Genomic DNA, 25,122 nt, shown 5'->3' with positions numbered 1-25,122 from the left:
TATTCTGTTGCAGCTGCAACAAGAATAAAGAATGAAAAATACAAATATAAAGTGTCAAGAAGCAAAAAACATTGATTTTATGCCATAAATTCATGATTTGTTATATCAAGACACATTTCTCGAATTCATGAACAAAGGTCCAATTTATAATTCATGTAACTTTTTTCTGATCTCTTAAATTAGAACACATTTTAATATAAACAAAAAGTGATAATTAAATTTTAAAAAAACTTGAAAATAGGAAGTACAAACAAAAATATACACACCTGATTAATGTCTTAGGATTAGATTACCTCCTTCTTTGCATTTCAACTGAGAAACTTTCATAACTTTCCATACCTATAAAAGAAAATGCAAAAAATGGTTAAATTCAACATGCAGTATTGTTAAAGAAATGTAAAACACAAACACATTAGGCCATAAAGAATTATTTCATTCTGCAATGACATTAGTATGTAACAGAGATTTTTGATATAATTAAAATTCAAATGTAATAGCAACTGAGCATACTTTTTTTGATATGCCAAAAAATTAAGCTTTACATTTTGAAATACCTTATATGCTAAATAAGCAATATTTTCAGTTTTTAATTTTATAAAAAGGCTCAGAAAAGAATATAGTGGAATGAGAAACATAATCAGTCTTACTAACATAAAGAAATGTACCAATATTTGAAAAGAAAAGAAATAGAATACAAACGTTTTAAGTGAACTGTACAATTAGAAGTTAAATATTAAAATGAGAATAATGAGATCTAATATACAAGCAATAAAGAATGAAAAATACAAATAGAAAGTGTCAAGAAGCAAAAAACATTGATTTTATACCATAAGTTCATGATTTGTTGTATCAAGACACATTTTTCGACTTAAGAAGAAAGGTCCACTTTATAATTCATGTTACTTTTTTTCTGATTCCTTGCATTAGAACTGATTTAATTATGAACACAAAGTGGTAATTAAATAAAAATCTGCAATATATGAAAGACAAACAAAGATAAAAAACAAAAAAAAAAAGTTATATAAGTTAAAGCATGTACTCTAATTTAAAATTCATGTTAATTATTTCTGATCTATTATATAAGAAAACATATAAAAATTGACACAAAGTTGTTATGAAACAAAGGATATCATAAAAAAGTCTAAGAGAATCAAAAATATATGGGCTGCATAAATGTGACCAAAAAATGAAGTTGAAAAAGAAATAATAATGAAGAACCATTAATTAATATTGATGCCTATGAAGAGAAATAGTAAGTATATATATAAATACTCTATAGAGCATTTGAAGAGAAATATGAAAAAAAACTTTTGCTTTAACCTAAAGAATTTAGTCAAACAGATAGAAATATATACACATAGTTTAAATAATTGCACATAGTTTAAATAATATACACATAAAATAGTTAAATAGTTTAAAAATATATACATAAAAAAAAGAATCAGACTTTCAGAGAGTAACATTATTATCAATAAATAAGTTATATTAAGAATGGAGTAAAAAGAAAAAAAGCTGGATATGGTACAAAATCAAAAGTAAACAAAAATACTTTTGTACCATTACTTCTATCTTCGATACAGTTTAACACTTTCTGAAACTTTTTAAACCAAACAAAAATAATTGAAAAGAGAGTGTGCACTGAATAAAATCTTTTAGCTTTAAAATAAAGAAGGGAAAAAAATATGAAGCAAACGGGATTTTATCATGAGAAATTCCAAGGCAGATGCGATAGTGAAAACAAGCAGTCATATTTAAAATCATTTAGTATTTTGACTGATATCTGGTTTAAGATCATAATTTTGACATTAAAAGAAAACATTATTCAAGAATTACAATTTCCCAAAAGAATTCCAAAAATTATCATTAATTTTCTAAGAAGTTATTTGCCTTTGTATATGACTTTTTGAAAGGCTCGTGATCTACAAGAAATGAATTAATAACTATTTACAAATCATGTTTACTTTATTTTAACAAAAATAAAATGAAATATATATATATTGGTGAGCATTTGAAACTAACATCGGAAATGAAAGGAAAAAATAGGGAAAATATGCGTACGCTCATATGGCATTATGAAATCAAACAATTCTGTAATTCGATAACGAAAACGATAGGTTCTTCGCTATGTTAATCAAAACTCAGTCCAATATTGAAGAACTCATCTTTAAATCCCCAACCTTAATGGCAAACGATTGCCACAATTTTGGCTAACGCACTCTGTTTTGAAAGAAATATTAAGCAAACCCAATCCTAATATCACTGAGATATTACTAAGATAAAATTTATAACTGTCATCTTAGCTAAATATAAAAATAATTTGAAATTGTAATTGTGTACAAGTAGTATTTTATTTTTTCAGTTCAATTCGCTATCCTGAAATGATTATGTTTTACCACAAATGTTGGTTACATATTTCATTTCTTATTTTTTTTATTTTTTTTTTTATTATTATTATTATTCATTGCTTCGTACCGTATACATTTGTATAAATTTACTTATTATTTTTTTAGCTCATTCTCTTCAAGTTGCTGTTTCAAACTTCACCATAAATTATTAGTGCTTATAAGAACCTTACAACTATGAAAAGTAATAACGACCTTTGTTGCTTTTCCCATATTTCACCATTTCAGAGAAACCACTAAGAATATGAGGGTATTCAGGTGTCTCCTTGGGCCCCGATAAAACATTTAGAGACTCTTAAGGTAACGTAATTTTCTTGCGCCTTTGTTTTGGCAAATTCGAACCTCCTGAAAAGTTCGAGATTAGACCTTGCTAACTGAAATGGAAATCAAGTAATTTTTTTTATCTTAATTATTTGTGTGAGCTGTTTTATGTAGCAAATTCCCATAATCTGACAAAGCATTTTATTATTGATAGTTAATATAATAATGATATTTAAGTTGATAATCAATGAAAGAGTTTGTTAAAATATTAATAAAAAACAATATTATTATATTTAGATCGAAATTATTACTAAATTTTGAAAACTTTAAAATGAAAAATAATTTAAAGTGCCCTCTTTGTTAAATAAATTTTAAATTATTTAAGGTGATTAAGGTTTCAGTCAGTTCCAATAATCAATATTAGCAGGTACCCAGAACACTCCTCCTGGAAGAGTAAAAATTAATGATCATTGACCGTACATCCCCTTATCAGGTCTATTAATGAAAGTCGTGATCATTAACCCTTTGACTACCTAACCGGACCGGACAGAATCGACGAAGGCGTGCCTACATCAGGCAATGGATACCTAATTAAAATTAATCAGTTATATATGATAATTAGTAATATATTTTTATGCATGTTATCTTTTTTTTTTTTTACCTTAATAACCATATTCCCTTACAGAGTCCAATAGATATCCAGGCAATTAAATATTCATGTTTAAATCATAAATACTAGTACTAAATTATTAAAATTATTATAAGGTTTCGGAGATAAAGGACCTACGAGTCCAGGTGCTCCGTCGAAATACCCATCACGTCGTCGTCGTACTAAATGTTCTAATCTTCTTTCTAGTCAGATTATAGCTATTGGTATTTAGCAGGAACTTTCGTGCCGGAGCAAGAAAAGATTTTATTTCCTTTTTTACACATAAAAAAAGGAAAGGAGTTGCTTAGAGGGGGAAAAAATAGGAGGTCCAACTCACAAATATTCCTATTACTCTCGTTTTTAGGTAACATTAAATAGTTATTTAGACCGTACAATATAATTTTCGATATTAATAAGTTCTCTATGAAGTGCGGTGTTCCTGAGGTATCGTTCTAATCATTTAATTACGGTTCAAAATTCCTATGTCCATATAACAACATACATAGGATAAATTCTAAACGGGATGTTATATTTACTAAACAAATATAAATCCCTTTCTAAATCGCGAAATTTTAATAATCCTGTTCAAGTGAAATCGATAATAGTAATCTCTGTGTCCTTTCTTTCTTTGGAGAATTTCTGATTAAAAATTTATTGAAATTTCAAGAGGATGATCCATCACTTACGGCAACATATATTTAAATTATTCAGTCTAAAATTTGGGATACCAAGAAGCCTGGTTTAAAGGTTGAGAACATTGCGAATATGGGAAATAATTATTTCGCATTTTCGTATACTATTTAGCACCATTTGTTTCAGGTATGCTTTTGTTGTATGAAATTATATCAGTTTTGGTGAAAAAGAAATTATAAATTTTGCGATCCTTCTTGGTATTTATATACTTCTAATTGAATAATCCCACATCTAATGAGTTAAATATCGGTTTGAATTGAAATTAATCATAAATGCTATAATTATGAAATTCAATTAAAAATAATTTTTTTTCTGAACCAAACTATAGTCTGTGTAATTTCTGTGGGCGTTTAAAGGAAACTCGTTAGCCCTGCTATTCTCCCTTTCTCCTTGTCCGTTGCCATGGTTTCGACAAAGCTTGTTTTTTTTTTTTTTTTTTTTTTTTTTTTTCCCACACCAGTACGTTTCAGTAAGGACATTAAGCTGGCAGTACCTTAACAGCTGTGGTAAGGAAAAAAAAAAAAAAAAAAGAGAGAGAGAGAGAGAGAGAGAGATACTGAAGAAAAAAGACACTGTTTTCTGCCACAGCGTTGCGACGCAGACAACCAGTAACGAGGTAGAAAACGTGACCTTGAACCACCTACAGAAAATACATAGACTATAAAAAATGATGCATTGTATATAAAGAGCGCTAATGATTGAGGGTGATCCTTGAGGAAGTTTCAGGCTGGATTCATCATTTTTTTCTTTTTGAATTAAACGTAATGTTTATTTCTAATCGGTTTGAATTGAGTATTCTTAAAATGCGTAATCATTGAATTGAAGGTGTATTTTTTATTAGGATTATATTAACTTATAGACAGAAATTTTCACGGAGAAATTATTAGTTAAAACATTGCTTTTTTGTGTAATGCAGTATTTTTTGAAATAAATTCTTTTTTTTTTTTTTTTTTTTTTTTAAAGTTGAAAGGAACGCTATTCGAAAAAAGGAAATGTTCGTTGATTACATTTCTTTCCTTCATGATAATAAATATTGTATTATTTGAATATGTTTCTTTTCATCATTGTAATATTATATTACTTTAAGTTGAAAATGTTTGATTTTTTTCACCATATTCAGATAATTGAGGATTTTAATTTTACCTATGATTGGGAGCAACTGCAACATTCTCGACATCGATCGTGTAGTTGTCCCTGAATCTGTTGTAAAAATCCAAGGACTGAGAGTATTATTTATGGATGCCAGTTATTACGTTGAAATAAATTCTACACTGTCGGTCCTAGAATGTTCAGTTTTGGACTAATTTTCGTGCATTAGCATAAGAGTAATTTGAAAAATTAGCCAAAATATAAACTGAAATGATCCTGCTATTTAATTCGTTCTATAAACACAGTTACTAGAAGGATGCTAGTGATTCGAAAAACGATGATTATATTCTTCCACAACCAGGACGGCATGACGATTATATACAAAACAAATATTCAGCGTATCTAAACTTTCCTTATTACTGAATATATCATTATTTTAAAGAGCAATAAAATAATTTTACTTTCCTAGACGGCTTTCTAGTGCTTCTTCGATATGTATTAAATATTCAGTTTCTCAAGTTTTCCCACCTTTTTTTTTATTTATTTATTTTATTTTTTTTTATAGAATCAAAGTTGCAACTAACGACTAATTATAATGAGCAATCTTATGCATTATTAGTAAATTTCTTCTAGGTTATGATAGTTGGATGATGTACTACTAGAAAAATAATCAACTGTGACAATTTTTATTTCTTGAATAAATGTTTCAGAAACAAACGTTTTCATTGAAATTGCCGATTAGTCCTTCTAAAATTAAAAATGAGCATATCTCTGCAAATTTTGCATATAAAACTGTGCGTGGATAGATGAATGAAAGAAACGTAATTTTCTCCAACAGTTAGTATTTAGGAAAATAAAACTAATTTCACTTTTCGTGGGACATCATTGAATATATATATATATTCATTGATATCCCATAAAATTGCATTTGTTTGTGTGTGTGTATATATACGTACGCACATGCAAATTTTACGCTTAAAAGACAAATCAAAATGTTCAACTGCATTTTGAAAATTCGTCATTTAGAGGAATAAAAAAAATAGTTTATCAATTCTAACTCTTAAGTTCGTCTCGATAAATAAATAATAATAATAAAAAGGACTGGGTTGTTTGTAATTTTCAGTTCACAAACTCGTTTCATGGATCTGATCTGCCGAGGCTGCTTAATAGTATTACGCAATTTCAGTTTTAAAGAGACTTAAGGATTAAAATTATTGAAGTTAAAAGGAAAGAATTATTTTTAAATGCTCTGTTTAGAAGAATGAAATTAAATATTTTGCGGATTCTTTGTCTGAATATGTTACTAAATGCAACTCTACTAAGACACTTTTATATTAACCCTTGTAGCACCAGCATTGTTATGCATCACCGGATGGGATGACAGATCTCTGCCATAAGCGAACATTCTGGCAACCCCTGACACCGGAAACAGAGTATTTCCGGAGTTTTTCTTCAGTCTGTGTGCGGTTCCCTTGCTTGTATGTGAGGAACCCATGTTTACTTAAAGAATGTAATGTTTATAGAATTTTTTAATTAAAATTTCTTTTAAGTTATTACTTGACTAATTTCTATACCCTTTATTTATTGAAGAGACTCTTAAATCTCCTCATTTTTCTCATGGCATAGAGCATTAATAGAAATATTTTGAGATCCACTGGATTATTATAGTCCAGTTTCACAAAGCGTTATTTTCATTTCATGGATGGCGGCACAAGTGTGCGGCACTATTTGAAATATATGTCTCATTACGAGGAAGATATGAATGCTTTTAGGGAAGTGTGTAGAATGTAATATATTCCTGCCTGTAAATGATATATTTCTTTTTTTTTCGAAAATCATAAGAAATCTGCTTTCTGATCACAAGAAAAAGGAATAAATAAAAAATATTAAAATTTTCTTTTCTATATTTTGAGCAAAATTATTTAATAAATTTATTGTTTAATTTTTTATATCTTGCAAATTACCATTGAAATTTCAAATAGTACTCTAATACTTGACATTTTAAAGGTAATAATACAATATTTACATTGCATCCGTTTTCATCGCGAATTCGTCTAAAATGCTGAAAGTGCAATTTATAATTAGTTAATGTTGATCTAATTTCTCATCAGAATGTTTGCTTCTACTTTACGCTGCTCTCCTGCTGCTAACAGATGCATGTCTCTTTGCTCTAATTCTGCAATGGATCATGATGAATAATTTTAAAACAGGAAAGAGGGTGAAAAATAATTTAAGACAAAGAACAACAACAACAGCAAAAGAAAAACAAAAAAATCAAGACGATTAAAAATTCCGGACATTGCTTTTCAAAGTGAAAATTAACATTCAGTTGAAGATACACAGTCCGAATTTGTTAATTAACTTGTCTCTTTTTTTTCCTTCATTGTCTTAAATCATTGTCAAATCACTTATTTGATCAATACTTTGTGAATATTGTTTATATATTTAAAGAAACATGTACCGTGGTATCTTGCGTAATAAGCGTAATTCATTGCATAATCTTACTCGAAAGAATGCTACATCCTCGTTGTGTGCAAACCGGGGAAAAAAAAAAAAAATCCAGAGAAAACCATGTAAAATAGGACAATTTATTCCATTCCAGAAAAAAAAAATTATTATTATATAAATTACTATTTTTAAGGCATGGCTTTTATTACAAGAAATCTGTCTAAAGACATTTGTCTTATGATACGCTTCGAAACTTGTCGAAAGTGATGCACAGCATTATTCGTAAATTAATTAGGAGTCTGTATAGCTACTACCTTATCAGGGTGATAAGATAGTAGCTTTCGGTATCTCCCTTATTTCACTGGAAAGCTGCTGTTCTGTTGAAGCTATTATATTCTTCTTTATAGATCAAATATCCTCTGCAACTTCTTGCAGCGGTAAAGAATACATTTCCACAAGTTGTTCCGGAGTTCTTTCTATATTCTTCCGTCAGCTCAATGATGTCGTTGCTATCCATCTTTGACCACATAATCCTGACTTTTATTTTTCAGAAAGAAAAAAATTTAATGTGTATGCGCAAAATATAGTATATTTCTTCTTTCATAATTCAAAGTCAGATGTATAGGAAAATGCATAAAAATTACATCTGAATACCATTAAGACTCAGAAGAATATCGGCATTGAAGTAAGTTGAATTTCAGTACTTCTCTAAAAGAAGCTAAAAGACGAGAGGTATTTTATAAAAATCTGTTCAGTTTTGATTTACTACGAATTAGATTTTTTTTTTGCACCATAATCCTATTTCTTTTTACATCTTGTCAATACCATAAAACATACTTAATTATTATGTCACACATCATAACTAAATCTTTCATTTATTGTTCATTTGGTGTCAAATCGTGCTTGGTTTTTAATTTCGCTAAAATTCAGCTTTATTCTATTGCAACATAAAGATATCTCTCTACATAGATTACATATTCATCTGAACTTGAAATAAAAACTGTTCAATACACACTTTCATTTTTCAATTATTGACAAAAATTACATTCTGCATTTTATTTACACAACTGTTTAATAATTGTGTGAATATTTAAGAAATTATTTGTAAATTACTATAATTTCATTTTATTTACAGCATGATGAGTCTAATTTTTATTAATAAGACGCTTTTTTTTTTTTACATTTCATAGCTGTTTATTTTTGCTTTGTTAAATCCTCTCTTTTTTTAATGGATTTGATTATTTGTCACATTTTATATGATACCAAGTATCATAAATGATCTACATGAATATTAAATTGGACTTTATGCCACTAAAAACTTAAACTATCTGATTGATTTTGCTCCTAGATCAACAGATTGGCCTAATGTTTTAAAATCTGTTTAATTTTGATTTACTAAGAATTTGGAATATTTAATTTTTAGCACAATAAGCTTGTTTCTTTAGTACATTTCAACAGATACCACATATCAAAGATAATTTACTTAATTATTATATAACACATTTTCAGTGAATGTCTCCTTAATTGTTCATTTGGTGTCAAATCATGTTTAGTTTTTAATTCCACTAAAATTCAACTTCATTCCATTGCAATATAAAATTTCTCTCTATGCAGATTACATAATCATTTGATCTTGGAATAAAAACTCATGTTCAACACACATTTTCATTTTACAATTATTGATTTAAATTACACATCCTTGATGATCTCATTTATTGTTCATATGGTGTCAAAACTTCATTAGTTTTTAATTTTTGTTTTGAAAATTAAGTTTGATTCAATTGCAATATAAAGTTTTCTCTTTATGTAGATTACATATTCATTTGAAATTGTGTCAAATGAAACAAGTTCAAGCAAAATTCACTTACTTGTTGGAATAAAAAATTGATATTCAAGACACATTTCAGTTTTTAATTATTGACGTCAATTACATTCTGCCTTTTTATTTCAACATTTGTTTAAAAGTTCTATGAATATTTAAGATATTATTTGCAAATTAATATAATTTCCTTTTATTTTAGCATGATGAGTGATTTTAATACTTGAAGACTAAATATTCTTATAATACTGCAAATATGGCTTCATTTAAATTTTGCTTTGCCAAATATTTAAATTCGTATATTCTCTATTTTAATGGATTTGTCTGTTATATTTTATACGATACTAAGAAACATAAATAATTTACATCAATATTAAAAATTAATATCAGAATAAAACTGAGATTATAGCAAAAATTCAAATTCAAATTGTAATAACAATTTGTCAAGCTTTTCTTAATCTCCCAATAACACTTTACATTTTTTAATATTAAGCAGTATAAGAATAAATATTTTCTGTTTTTAAATTTCAAAAAACGGAGAAAAAATGTACTCAAAGAAGAAACACAATTTGCCTTAATATCGCAAAGGTATGATTGAAAATTTGAAATAAAAACAAATAGACTTAGAAATATTTTCTTTATTGCCAACATTTTAAGTAAAAAGTACAATTAGAAGTACAATATTAAACTGAGAATAATGAGATCTAATATTCTGTTGCAGTTGCAACAAGAATAAAGAATGAAAAATACAAATAGAAAGTGTCAAGAAGCAAAAAACATTGATTTTATGCCATAAATTCATGATTTGTTGTATCAAGACACATTTCTCCAATTCAAGGTCAAAGGACCAATTTGTAATTCATGTTACTTTTTTTTCATAGCTTACATTGGAACACATTTAAATATGAACACAAAGTGGTAATTCAATAAAAAAACTTGAAAATATGAAAGACAAACAAAAATATACACACCTCATTCATGTCTTAAGATTAGTTTGCATTTCAACCAAGTCCCTTTCATAACTTTTTATACCTATGAAAGGAAAGAAAAAAAATGTTTAAATTCAACATGCAGTATTGTTAAAGAAATGTAAAACACATACACATCAGGACATAAATAATTATTTTTAAAAATTCAGAGACTTAAAAATTTACACATCAAATCCCATTCTCAGTTTTTCGAAATACAGATTAATTATTAAGTTTATCAGAGAGAAAGCAGATTTCATTCTGCATTGACATTACTATGTAACAGAGATTTTAGATATAATTAAAATTCAAATGTAATAACAACTGAACATTCTTTTCTTGATATGCCAAAAAATTAAGCTTTACATTTTCAAATACCTTATATGCTAAAAAAGCAATATTTTCAGATTTTAATTTTATAAAAAGGTTCAGAAAAGAATATAGTCGAATGAGAAACATAGTCAGTCTTACTAACTCACAGAAAGGCGCCAACATTTGAAATCAAAAGATATAGAATACAAACACTTTAAGTGACAGTACAATTAGAAGTTAAATATTAAACTGAGAATAATGAGATTTAATATTCTGTTGCAGCTGCAACAAGAATAAAGAATGAAAAATACAAATATAAAGTGTCAAGAAGCAAAAAACATTGATTTTATGCCATAAATTCACGATTTGTTATATCAAGACAGATTTCTCCAATTCAAGGTCAAAGGACCAATTTATAATTCATGTTACTTTTTTCTCATCCCTTACATTGGAACACATTTAAATATGAACACAAAGTGGTAATTCAATAAAAAAACTTGAAAATATGAAAGACAAACAAAAATATACACACCTCATTCATGTCTTAAGATTAGTTTGCATTTCAACCAAGACCCTTTCATAACTTTTTATACCTATGAAAGGAAAGAAAAAAATGCTTATATTCAACATGCAGTATTGTTAAAGAAATGTAAAACACATACACATCAGGACATAAATAATTATTTTTAAAAATTCAGAGACTTAAAAATTTACACATCAAATCCCATTCTCAGTTTTTCGAAATACAGATTAATTATTAAGTTTATCAGAGAGAAAGCAGATTTCATTCTGCATTGACATTACTATGTAACAGAGATTTTAGATATAATTAAAATTCAAATGTAATAACAACTGAACATACTTTTCTTGATATGCCAAAAAATTAAGCTTTACATCTTCAAATACCTTATATGCTAAAAAAGCAATATTTTCAGATTTTAATTTTATAAAAAGGTTCAGAAAAGAATATAGTGGAATGAGAAACATAGTCAGCCTTACTAACACACAGACATGCTCCAATATTTGAAATCAAAAGATATAGAATACAAAAATTTTAAGTGAACAGTACAATTAGAAGTTAAATATTAAACTGAGAATAATGAGATCTAATATTCGTTGCAGCTGCCACAAGAATAAAGAATGAAAAATAGAAATATAAAGTGTCAAGAAGCAAAAAACATTGATTTTATGCCATAAATTCATGATTTGTTATATCAAGACAGATTTCTCCAATTCAAGGTCAAAGGACCAATTTATAATTCATGGTACTTTTTTCTCATCCCTTACATTGGAACACATTTAAATATGAACACAAAGTGGTAATTCAATAAAAAAACTTGAAAATATGAAAGACAAACAAAAATATACACACCTCATTCATGTCTTAAGATTATTTTGCATTTCAACCAAGACCCTTTCATAACTTTTTATACCTATGAAAGGAAAGAAAAAAATGCTTAAATTCAACATGCAGTATTGTTAAAGAAATGTAAAACACATACACATCAGGACATAAATAATTATTTTTAAAAATTCAGAGACTTAAAATTTTACACATCAAATCCCATTCTCAGTTTTTCGAAATACAGATTAATTATTAAGTTTATCAGAGAGAAAGCAGATTTCATTCTGCATTGACATTAGTATGTAACAGAGATTTTAGATATAATTAAAATTCAAATGTAATAACAACTGAACATACTTTTCTTGATATGCCAAAAAATTAAGCTTTACATTTTCAAATACCTTATATGCTAAAAAAGCAATATTTTCAGATTTTAATTTTATAAAAAGGTTCAGAAAAGAATATAGTCGAATGAGAAACATAGTCAGTCTTACTAACTCACAGAAAGGCGCCAACATTTGAAATCAAAAGATATAGAATACAAACACTTTAAGTGACAGTACAATTAGAAGTTAAATATTAAACTGAGAATAATGAGATTTAATATTCTGTTGCAGCTGCAACAAGAATAAAGAATGAAAAATACAAATATAAAGTGTCAAGAAGCAAAAAACATTGATTTTATGCCATAAATTCATGATTTGTTATATCAAGACAGATTTCTCCAATTCAAGGTCAAAGGACCAATTTATAATTCATGTTACTTTTTTCTCATCCCTTACATTGAAACACATTTAAATATGAACACAAAGTGGTAATTCAACAAAAAAACTTGAAAATATGAAAGACAAACAAAAATATACACACCTCATTCATGTCTTAAGATTAGTTTGCATTTCAACCAAGACCCTTTCATAACTTTTTATACCTATGAAAGGAAAGAAAAAAATGCTTAAATTCAACATGCAGTATTGTTAAAGAAATGTAAAACACATACACATCAGGACATAAATAATTATTTTTAAAAATTCAGAGACTTAAAAATTTACACATCAAATCCCATTCTCAGTTTTTCGAAATACAGATTAATTATTAAGTTTATCAGAGAGAAAGCAGATTTCATTCTGCATTGACATTACTATGTAACAGAGATTTTAGATATAATTAAAATTCAAATGTAATAACCACTGAACATACTTTTCTTGATATGCCAAAAAATTAAGCTTTACATCTTCAAATACCTTATATGCTAAAAAAGCAATATTTTCAGATTTTAATTTTATAAAAAGGTTCAGAAAAGAATATAGTGGAATGAGAAACATAGTCAGCCTTACTAACACACAGACATGCTCCAATATTTGAAATCAAAAGATATAGAATACAAAAATTTTAAGTGAACAGTACAATTAGGTTAAATATTAAACTGAGAATAATGAGATCTAATATTCGTTGCAGCTGCCACAAGAATAAAGAATGAAAAATAGAAATATAAAGTGTCAAGAAGCAAAAAACATTGATTTTATGCCATAAATTCATGATTTGTTATATCAAGACAGATTTCTCCAATTCAAGGTCAAAGGACCAATTTATAATTCATGTTACTTTTTTCTCATCCCTTACATTGGAACACATTTAAATATGAACACAAAGTGGTAATTCAATAAAAAAACTTGAAAATATGAAAGACAAACAAAAATATACACACCTCATTCATGTCTTAAGATTAGTTTGCATTTCAACCAAGACCCTTTCATAACTTTTTATACCTATGAAAGGAAAGAAAAAAATGCTTAAATTCAACATGCAGTATTGTTAAAGAAATGTAAAACACATACACATCAGGACATAAATAATTATTTTTAAAAATTCAGAGACTTAAAATTTTACACATCAAATCCCATTCTCAGTTTTTCGAAATACAGATTAATTATTAAGTTTATCAGAGAGAAAGCAGATTTCATTCTGCATTGACATTAGTATGTAACAGAGATTTTAGATATAATTAAAATTCAAATGTAATAACAACTGAACATACTTTTCTTGATATGCCAAAAAATTAAGCTTTACATTTTCAAATACCTTATATGCTAAAAAAGCAATATTTTCAGTTTTTAATTTTATAAAAAGGTTCAGAAAAGAATATAGTGGAATGAGAAACATATTCAGTCTTACTAACACACAGAAATGCTCCAATATTTGAAATCAAAAGATATAGAATACAAACATTTTAAGTAAACAGTACAATTAGAAGTTAAATATTGAACTGAGAATAATGAGATCTAATATTCTGTTGCAGCTGCAACAAGAATAAAGAATGAAAAATACAAATAGAATGTGTCAAGAAGCAAAAAAAATTGATTTTAAGCCATTAATTCATGATTTGTTGTATCAAGACACATTTCTCCAATTCAAGGTCAAAGGACCAATTTATAATTCATGTTACTTTTTTCTCATCCCTTACATTGGAACACATTTAAATATGAACACAAAGTGGTAATTCAACAAAAAAACTTGAAAATATGAAAGACAAACAAAAATATACACACCTCATTCATGTCTTAAAATTAGTTTGCATTTCAACCAAGTCCCTTTCATAAATTTTTATACCTATGAAAGGAAAGAAAAAAATGTTTAAATTCAACATGCAGTATTGTTAAAGAAATGTAAAACACATACACATCAGGATATCAATAATTATTTTTAAAAATTCAGAGACTTAAAATTTTACACTTCAAATCCCTTTCTCAGTTTTTCGAAATACAGATTAATTATTAAGTTTATCAGAGAGAAAGCAGATTTCATTCTGCATTGACATTACTATGTAACAGAGATTTTAGATATAATTAAAATTCAAATGTAATACCAATTGAACACACTTTTCTTGATATGCCAAAAAATTAAGCTTTACATTTTCAAATACCTTATATGCTAAAAAAGCAATATTTTCAGTTTTTAATTTTATAAAAAGGTTCAGAAAAGAATATAGTGGAATGAGAAACATATTCAGTCTTACTAACACACAGAAATGCTCCAATATTTGAAATCAAAAGATATAGAATACAAACATTTTAAGTAAACAGTACAATTAGAAGTTAAATATTGAACTGAGAATAATGAGATCTAATATTCTGTTGCAGCTGCAACAAGAATAAAGAATGAAAAATACAAATAGAATGTGTCAAGAAGCAAAAAACATTGATTTTAAGCCATTAATTCATGATTTGTTGTATCAAGACACATTTCTCCAATTCAAGGTCAAAGGACCAATTTATAATTCATGTTACTTTTTTCTCATCCCTTACATTGGAACACATTTAAATATGAACACAAAGTGGTAATTCAACAAAAAAACTTGAAAATATGAAAGACAAACAAAAATATACACACCTCATTCATGTCTTAAAATTAGTTTGCATTTCAACCAAGTCCCTTTCATAACTTTTTATACCTATGAAAGGAAAGAAAAAAATGTTTAAATTCAACATGCAGTATTGTTAAAGAAATGTAAAACACATACACATCAGGATATCAATAATTATTTTTAAAAATTCAGAGACTTAAAATTTTACACTTCAAATCCCTTTCTCAGTTTTTCGAAATACAGATTAATTATTAAGTTTATCAGAGAGAAAGCAGATTTCATTCTGCATTGACATTACTATGTAACAGAGATTTTAGATATAATTAAAATTCAAATGTAATACCAATTGAACATACTTTTCTTGATATGCCAAAAAATTAAGCTTTACATTTTCAAATACCTTATATGCTAAAAAAGCAATATTTTCAGATTTTAATTTTATAAAAAGGTTCAGAAAAGAATATAGTGGAATGAGAAACATAGTCAGCCTTACTAACACACAGACATGCTCCAATATTTGAAATCAAAAGATATAGAATACAAAAATTTTAAGTGAACAGTACAATTAGAAGTTAAATATTAAACTGAGAATAATGAGATCTAATATTCGTTGCAGCTGCCACAAGAATAAAGAATGAAAAATTGAAATATAAAGTGTCAAGAAGCAAAAAACATTGATTTTATGCCATAAATTCATGATTTGTTATATCAAGACAGATTTCTCCAATTCAAGGTCAAAGGACCAATTTATAATTCATGGTACTTTTTTCTCATCCCTTACATTGGAACACATTTAAATATGAACACAAAGTGGTAATTCAATAAAAAAACTTGAAAATATGAAAGACAAACAAAAATATACACACCTCATTCATGTCTTAAGATTATTTTGCATTTCAACCAAGACCCTTTCATAACTTTTTATACCTATGAAAGGAAAGAAAAAAATGCTTAAATTCAACATGCAGTATTGTTAAAGAAATGTAAAACACATACACATCAGGACATAAATAATTATTTTTAAAAATTCAGAGACTTAAAATTTTACACATCAAATCCCATTCTCAGTTTTTCGAAATACAGATTAATTATTAAGTTTATCAGAGAGAAAGCAGATTTCATTCTGCATTGACATTAGTATGTAACAGAGATTTTAGATATAATTAAAATTCAAATGTAATAACAACTGAACATACTTTTCTTGATATGCCAAAAAATTAAGCTTTACATTTTCAAATACCTTATATGCTAAAAAAGCAATATTTTCAGATTTTAATTTTATAAAAAGGTTCAGAAAAGAATATAGTCGAATGAGAAACATAGTCAGTCTTACTAACTCACAGAAAGGCGCCAACATTTGAAATCAAAAGATATAGAATACAAACACTTTAAGTGACAGTACAATTAGAAGTTAAATATTAAACTGAGAATAATGAGATTTAATATTCTGTTGCAGCTGCAACAAGAATAAAGAATGAAAAATACAAATATAAAGTGTCAAGAAGCAAAAAACATTGATTTTATGCCATAAATTCATGATTTGTTATATCAAGACAGATTTCTCCAATTCAAGGTCAAAGGACCAATTTATAATTCATGTTACTTTTTTCTCATCCCTTACATTGAAACACATTTAAATATGAACACAAAGTGGTAATTCAACAAAAAAACTTGAAAATATGAAAGACAAACAAAAATATACACACCTCATTCATGTCTTAAGATTAGTTTGCATTTCAACCAAGACCCTTTCATAACTTTTTATACCTATGAAAGGAAAGAAAAAAATGCTTAAATTCAACATGCAGTATTGTTAAAGAAATGTAAAACACATACACATCAGGACATAAATAATTATTTTTAAAAATTCAGAGACTTAAAAATTTACACATCAAATCCCATTCTCAGTTTTTCGAAATACAGATTAATTATTAAGTTTATCAGAGAGAAAGCAGATTTCATTCTGCATTGACATTACTATGTAACAGAGATTTTAGATATAATTAAAATTCAAATGTAATAACCACTGAACATACTTTTCTTGATATGCCAAAAAATTAAGCTTTACATCTTCAAATACCTTATATGCTAAAAAAGCAATATTTTCAGATTTTAATTTTATAAAAAGGTTCAGAAAAGAATATAGTGGAATGAGAAACATAGTCAGCCTTACTAACACACAGACATGCTCCAATATTTGAAATCAAAAGATATAGAATACAAAAATTTTAAGTGAACAGTACAATTAGGTTAAATATTAAACTGAGAATAATGAGATCTAATATTCGTTGCAGCTGCCACAAGAATAAAGAATGAAAAATAGAAATATAAAGTGTCAAGAAGCAAAAAACATTGATTTTATGCCATAAATTCATGATTTGTTATATCAAGACAGATTTCTCCAATTCAAGGTCAAAGGACCAATTTATAATTCATGTTACTTTTTTCTCATCCCTTACATTGGAACACATTTAAATATGAACACAAAGTGGTAATTCAATAAAAAAACTTGAAAATATGAAAGACAAACAAAAATATACACACCTCATTCATGTCTTAAGATTAGTTTGCATTTCAACCAAGACCCTTTCATAACTTTTTATACCTATGAAAGGAAAGAAAAAAATGCTTAAATTCAACATGCAGTATTGTTAAAGAAATGTAAAACACATACACATCAGGACATAAATAATTATTTTTAAAAATTCAGAGACTTAAAATTTTACACATCAAATCCCATTCTCAGTTTTTCGAAATACAGATTAATTATTAAGTTTATCAGAGAGAAAGCAGATTTCATTCTGCATTGACATTAGTATGTAGCAGAGATTTTAGATATAATTAAAATTCAAATGTAATAACAACTGAACATACTTTTCTTGATATGCCAAAAAATTAAGCTTTACATCTTCAAATACCTTATATGCTAAAAAAGCAATATTTTCAGATTTTAATTTTATAAAAAGGTTCAGAAAAGAATATAGTGGAATGAGAAACATAGTCAGCCTTACTAACACACAGACATGCTCCAATATTAGAAATCAAAAGATATAGAATACAAAAATTTTAAGTGAACAGTACAATTAGAAGTTAAATATTAAACTGAGAATAATGAGATCTAATATTCGTTGCAGCTGCCACAAGAATAAAGAATGAAAAATAGAAATATAAAGTGTCAAGAAGCAAAAAACATTGATTTTATGCCATAAATTCATGATTTGTTATATCAAGACAGATTTCTCCAATTCAAGGTCAAAGGACCAATTTATAATTCATGGTACTTTTTTCTCATCCCTTACATTGGAACACATTTAAATATGAACACAAAGTGGTAATTCAATAAAAAAACTTGAAAATATGAAAGACAAACAAAAATATACACACCTCATTCATGTCTTAAGATTAGTTTGCATTTCAACCAAGACCCTTTCATAACTTTTTATACCTATGAAAGGAAAGAAAAAAATGCTTAAATTCAACATGCAGTATTGTTAAAGAAATGTAAAACACATACACATCAGGACATAAATAATTATTTTTAAAAATTCAGAGACTTAAAATTTTACACATCAAATCCCATTCTCAGTTTTTCGAAATACAGATTAATTATTAAGTTTATCAGAGAGAAAGCAGATTTCATTCTGCATTGACATTAGTATGTAACAGAGATTTTAGATATAATTAAAATTCAAATGTAATAACAACTGAACATACTTTTCTTGATATGCCAAAAAATTAAGCTTTACATTTTCAAATACCTTATATGCTAAAAAAGCAATATTTTCAGTTTTTAATTTTATAAAAAGGTTCAGAAAAGAATATAGTGGAATGAGAAACATATTCAGTCTTACTAACACACAGAAATGCTCCAATATTTGAAATCAAAAGATATAGAATACAAACATTTTAAGTGAACAGTACAATTAGAAGTTAAATATTGAACTGAGAATAATGAGATCTAATATTCTGTTGCAGCTGCAACAAGAATAAAGAATGAAAAATACAAATATAAAGTGTCAAGAAGCAAAAAACATTGATTTTATGCCATAAATTCATGATTTGTTATATCAAGACAGATTTCTCCAATTCAAGGTCAAAGGACCAATTTATAATTCATGTTACTTTTTTCTCATCCCTTACATTGGAACACATTTAAATATGAACACAAAGTGGTAATTCAATAAAAAAACTTGAAAATATGAAAGACAAACAAAAATATACACACCTCATTCATGTCTTAAGATTAGTTTGCATTTCAACCAAGACCCTTTCATAACTTTGTATACCTATGAAAGGAAAGAAAAAAATGCTTAAATTCAACATGCAGTATTGTTAAAGAAATGTAAAACACATACACATCAGGACATAAATAATTATTTTTAAAAATTCAGAGACTTAAAATTTTACACATCAAATCCCATTCTCAGTTTTTCGAAATACAGATTAATTATTAAGTTTATCAGAGAGAAAGCAGATTTCATTCTGCATTGACATTAGTATGTAACAGAGATTTTAGATATAATTAAAATTCAAATGTAATAACAACTGAACATACTTTTCTTGATATGCCAAAAAATTAAGCTTTACATTTTCAAATACCTTATATGCTAAAAAAGCAATATTTTCAGTTTTTAATTTTATAAAAAGGTTCAGAAAAGAATATAGTGGAATGAGAAACATATTCAGTCTTACTAACACACAGAAATGCTCCAATATTTGAAATCAAAAGATATAGAATACAAACATTTTAAGTAAACAGTACAATTAGAAGTTAAATATTGAACTGAGAATAATGAGATCTAATATTCTGTTGCAGCTGCAACAAGAATAAAGAATGAAAAATACAAATAGAATGTGTCAAGAAGCAAAAAACATTGATTTTATGCCATTAATTCATGATTTGTTGTATCAAGACACATTTCTCCAATTCAAGGTCAAAGGACCAATTTATAATTCATGTTACTTTTTTCTCATCCCTTACATTGGAACACATTTAAATATGAACACAAAGTGGTAATTCAACAAAAAAACTTGAAAATATGAAAGACAAACAAAAATATACACACCTCATTCATGTCTTAAAATTAGTTTGCATTTCAACCAAGTCCCTTTCATAACTTTTTATACCTATGAAAGGAAAGAAAAAAATGTTTAAATTCAACATGCAGTATTGTTAAAGAAATGTAAAACACATACACATCAGGATATCAATAATTATTTTTAAAAATTCAGAGACTTAAAATTTTACACTTCAAATCCCTTTCTCAGTTTTTCGAAATACAGATTAATTATTAAGTTTATCAGAGAGAAAGCAGATTTCATTCTGCATTGACATTACTATGTAACAGAGATTTTAGATATAATTAAAATTCAAATGTAATACCAATTGAACATACTTTTCTTGATATGCCAAAAAATTAAGCTTTACATTTTCAAATACCTTATATGCTAAAAAAGCAATATTTTCAGTTTTTAATTTTATAAAAAGGTTCAGAAAAGAATATAGTCGAATGAGAAACATAGTCAGTCTTACTAACTCACAGAAATGCGCCAACATTTGAAATCAAAAGATATAGAATACAAACACTTTAAGTGACAGTACAATTAGAAGTTAAATATTAAACTGAGAATAATGAGATCTAATATTCTGTTGCAGCTGCAACAAGAATAAAGAATGAAAAATACAAATATAAAGTGTCAAGAAGCAAAAAACATTGATTTTATGCCATAAATTCATGATTTGTTATATCAAGACACATTTCTCGAATTCATGAACAAAGGTCCAATTTATAATTCATGTAACTTTTTTCTGATCTCTTAAATTAGAACACATTTTAATATAAACAAAAAGTGATAATTAAATTTTAAAAAAACTTGAAAATAGGAAGTACAAACAAAAATATACACACCTGATTAATGTCTTAGGATTAGATTACCTCCTTCTTTGCATTTCAACTGAGAAACTTTCATAACTTTCCATACCTATAAAAGAAAATGCAAAAAATGGTTAAATTCAACATGCAGTATTGTTAAAGAAATGTAAAACACAAACACATTAGGCCATAAAGAATTATTTCATTCTGCAATGACATTAGTATGTAACAGAGATTTTTGATATAATTAAAATTCAAATGTAATAGCAACTGAGCATACTTTTTTTGATATGCCAAAAAATTAAGCTTTACATTTTGAAATACCTTATATGCTAAATAAGCAATATTTTCAGTTTTTAATTTTATAAAAAGGCTCAGAAAAGAATATAGTGGAATGAGAAACATAATCAGTCTTACTAACATAAAGAAATGTACCAATATTTGAAAAGAAAAGAAATAGAATACAAACGTTTTAAGTGAACTGTACAATTAGAAGTTAAATATTAAAATGAGAATAATGAGATCTAATATACAAGCAATAAAGAATGAAAAATACAAATAGAAAGTGTCAAGAAGCAAAAAACATTGATTTTATACCATAAGTTCATGATTTGTTGTATCAAGACACATTTTTCGACTTAAGAAGAAAGGTCCACTTTATAATTCATGTTACTTTTTTTCTGATTCCTTGCATTAGAACTGATTTAATTATGAACACAAAGTGGTAATTAAATAAAAATCTGCAATATATGAAAGACAAACAAAGATAAAAAACAAAAAAAAAAAAAGTTATATAAGTTAAAGCATGTACTCTAATTTAAAATTCATGTTAATTATTTCTGATCTATTATATAAGAAAACATATAAAAATTGACACAAAGTTGTTATGAAACAAAGGATATCATAAAAAAGTCTAAGAGAATCAAAAATATATGGGCTGCATAAATGTGACCAAAAAATGAAGTTGAAAAAGAAATAATAATGAAGAACCATTAATTAATATTGATGCCTATGAAGAGAAATAGTAAGTATATATATAAATACTCTATAGAGCATTTGAAGAGAAATATGAAAAAAAAACTTTTGCTTTAACCTAAAGAATTTAGTCAAACAGATAGAAATATATACACATAGTTTAAATAATTGCACATAGTTTAAATAATATACACATAAAATAGTTAAATAGTTTAAAAATATATACATAAAAAAAAGAATCAGACTTTCAGAGAGTAACATTATTATCAATAAATAAGTTATATTAAGAATGGAGTAAAAAGAAAAAAAGCTGGATATGGTACAAAATCAAAAGTAAACAAAAATACTTTTGTACCATTACTTCTATCTTCGATACAGTTTAACACTTTCTGAAACTTTTTAAACCAAACAAAAATAATTGAAAAGAGAGTGTGCACTGAATAAAATCTTTTAGCTTTAAAATAAAGAAGGGAAAAAAATATGAAGCAAACGGGATTTTATCATGAGAAATTCCAAGGCAGATGCGATAGTGAAAACAAGCAGTCATATTTAAAATCATTTAGTATTTTGACTGATATCTGGTTTAAGATCATAATTTTGACATTAAAAGAAAACATTATTCAAGAATTACAATTTCCCAAAAGAATTCCAAAAATTATCATTAATTTTCTAAGAAGTTATTTGCCTTTGTATATGACTTTTTGAAAGGCTCGTGATCTACAAGAAATGAATTAATAACTATTTACAAATCATGTTTACTTTATTTTAACAAAAATAAAATGAAATATATATATATTGGTGAGCATTTGAAACTAACATCGGAAATGAAAGGAAAAAATAGGGAAAATATGCGTACGCTCATATGGCATTATGAAATCAAACAATTCTGTAATTCGATAACGAAAACGATAGGTTCTTCGCTATGTTAATCAAAACTCAGTCCAATATTGAAGAACTCATCTTTAAATCCCCAACCTTAATGGCAAACGATTGCCACAATTTTGGCTAACGCACTCTGTTTTGAAAGAAATATTAAGCAAACCCAATCCTAATATCACTGAGATATTACTAAGATAAAATTTATAACTGTCATCTTAGCTAAATATAAAAATAATTTGAAATTGTAATTGTGTACAAGTAGTATTTTATTTTTTCAGTTCAATTCGCTATCCTGAAATGATTATGTTTTACCACAAATGTTGGTTACATATTTCATTTCTTATTTTTTTTATTTTTTTTTTTATTATTATTATTATTCATTGCTTCGTACCGTATACATTTGTATAAATTTACTTATTATTTTTTTAGCTCATTCTCTTCAAGTTGCTGTTTCAAACTTCACCATAAATTATTAGTGCTTATAAGAACCTTACAACTATGAAAAGTAATAACGACCTTTGTTGCTTTTCCCATATTTCACCATTTCAGAGAAACCACTAAGAATATGAGGGTATTCAGGTGTCTCCTTGGGCCCCGATAAAACATTTAGAGACTCTTAAGGTAACGTAATTTTCTTGCGCCTTTGTTTTGGCAAATTCGAACCTCCTGAAAAGTTCGAGATTAGACCTTGCTAACTGAAATGGAAATCAAGTAATTTTTTTTATCTTAATTATTTGTGTGAGCTGTTTTATGTAGCAAATTCCCATAATCTGACAAAGCATTTTATTATTGATAGTTAATATAATAATGATATTTAAGTTGATAATCAATGAAAGAGTTTGTTAAAATATTAATAAAAAACAATATTATTATATTTAGATCGAAATTATTACTAAATTTTGAAAACTTTAAAATGAAAAATAATTTAAAGTGCCCTCTTTGTTAAATAAATTTTAAATTATTTAAGGTGATTAAGGTTTCAGTCAGTTCCAATAATCAATATTAGCAGGTACCCAGAACACTCCTCCTGGAAGAGTAAAAATTAATGATCATTGACCGTACATCCCCTTATCAGGTCTATTAATGAAAGTCGTGATCATTAACCCTTTGACTACCTAACCGGACCGGACAGAATCGACGAAGGCGTGCCTACATCAGGCAATGGATACCTAATTAAAATTAATCAGTTATATATGATAATTAGTAATATATTTTTATGCATGTTATCTTTTTTTTTTTTTACCTTAATAACCATATTCCCTTACAGAGTCCAATAGATATCCAGGCAATTAAATATTCATGTTTAAATCATAAATACTAGTACTAAATTATTAAAATTATTATAAGGTTTCGGAGATAAAGGACCTACGAGTCCAGGTGCTCCGTCGAAATACCCATCACGTCGTCGTCGTACTAAATGTTCTAATCTTCTTTCTAGTCAGATTATAGCTATTGGTATTTAGCAGGAACTTTCGTGCCGGAGCAAGAAAAGATTTTATTTCCTTTTTTACACATAAAAAAAGGAAAGGAGTTGCTTAGAGGGGGAAAAAATAGGAGGTCCAACTCACAAATATTCCTATTACTCTCGTTTTTAGGTAACATTAAATAGTTATTTAGACCGTACAATATAATTTTCGATATTAATAAGTTCTCTATGAAGTGCGGTGTTCCTGAGGTATCGTTCTAATCATTTAATTACGGTTCAAAATTCCTATGTCCATATAACAACATACATAGGATAAATTCTAAACGGGATGTTATATTTACTAAACAAATATAAATCCCTTTCTAAATCGCGAAATTTTAATAATCCTGTTCAAGTGAAATCGATAATAGTAATCTCTGTGTCCTTTCTTTCTTTGGAGAATTTCTGATTAAAAATTTATTGAAATTTCAAGAGGATGATCCATCACTTACGGCAACATATATTTAAATTATTCAGTCTAAAATTTGGGATACCAAGAAGCCTGGTTTAAAGGTTGAGAACATTGCGAATATGGGAAATAATTATTTCGCATTTTCGTATACTATTTAGCACCATTTGTTTC

The 25,122-nt window shown here is 26.8% G+C and overlaps 1 long non-coding RNA gene across 1 annotated transcript; it reads right to left on the bottom strand.

Annotated features, from left to right (window-relative positions):
- Positions 1 to 266: 266 nt before the first annotated feature.
- LOC129960692 (uncharacterized) lies at positions 267 to 23,309 on the bottom strand. The gene is made up of 3 exons (XR_008783666.1): positions 23,052 to 23,309; positions 21,257 to 21,329; positions 267 to 339 (listed from the first exon to the last, which is right to left on the bottom strand). It is a non-coding gene; the product is annotated as an uncharacterized LOC129960692 (long non-coding RNA).
- Between the last annotated feature and the right edge of the window lie 1,813 nt (positions 23,310 to 25,122).

This window comes from Argiope bruennichi, chromosome X2 (genome assembly GCF_947563725.1).
Source record: "Argiope bruennichi chromosome X2, qqArgBrue1.1, whole genome shotgun sequence".
NCBI lineage: Eukaryota > Metazoa > Arthropoda > Arachnida > Araneae > Araneidae > Argiope > Argiope bruennichi.
The sequence above is the reverse complement of the archived record's forward strand: the minus strand, read 5'-3'. Positions and strand labels throughout refer to the sequence as shown.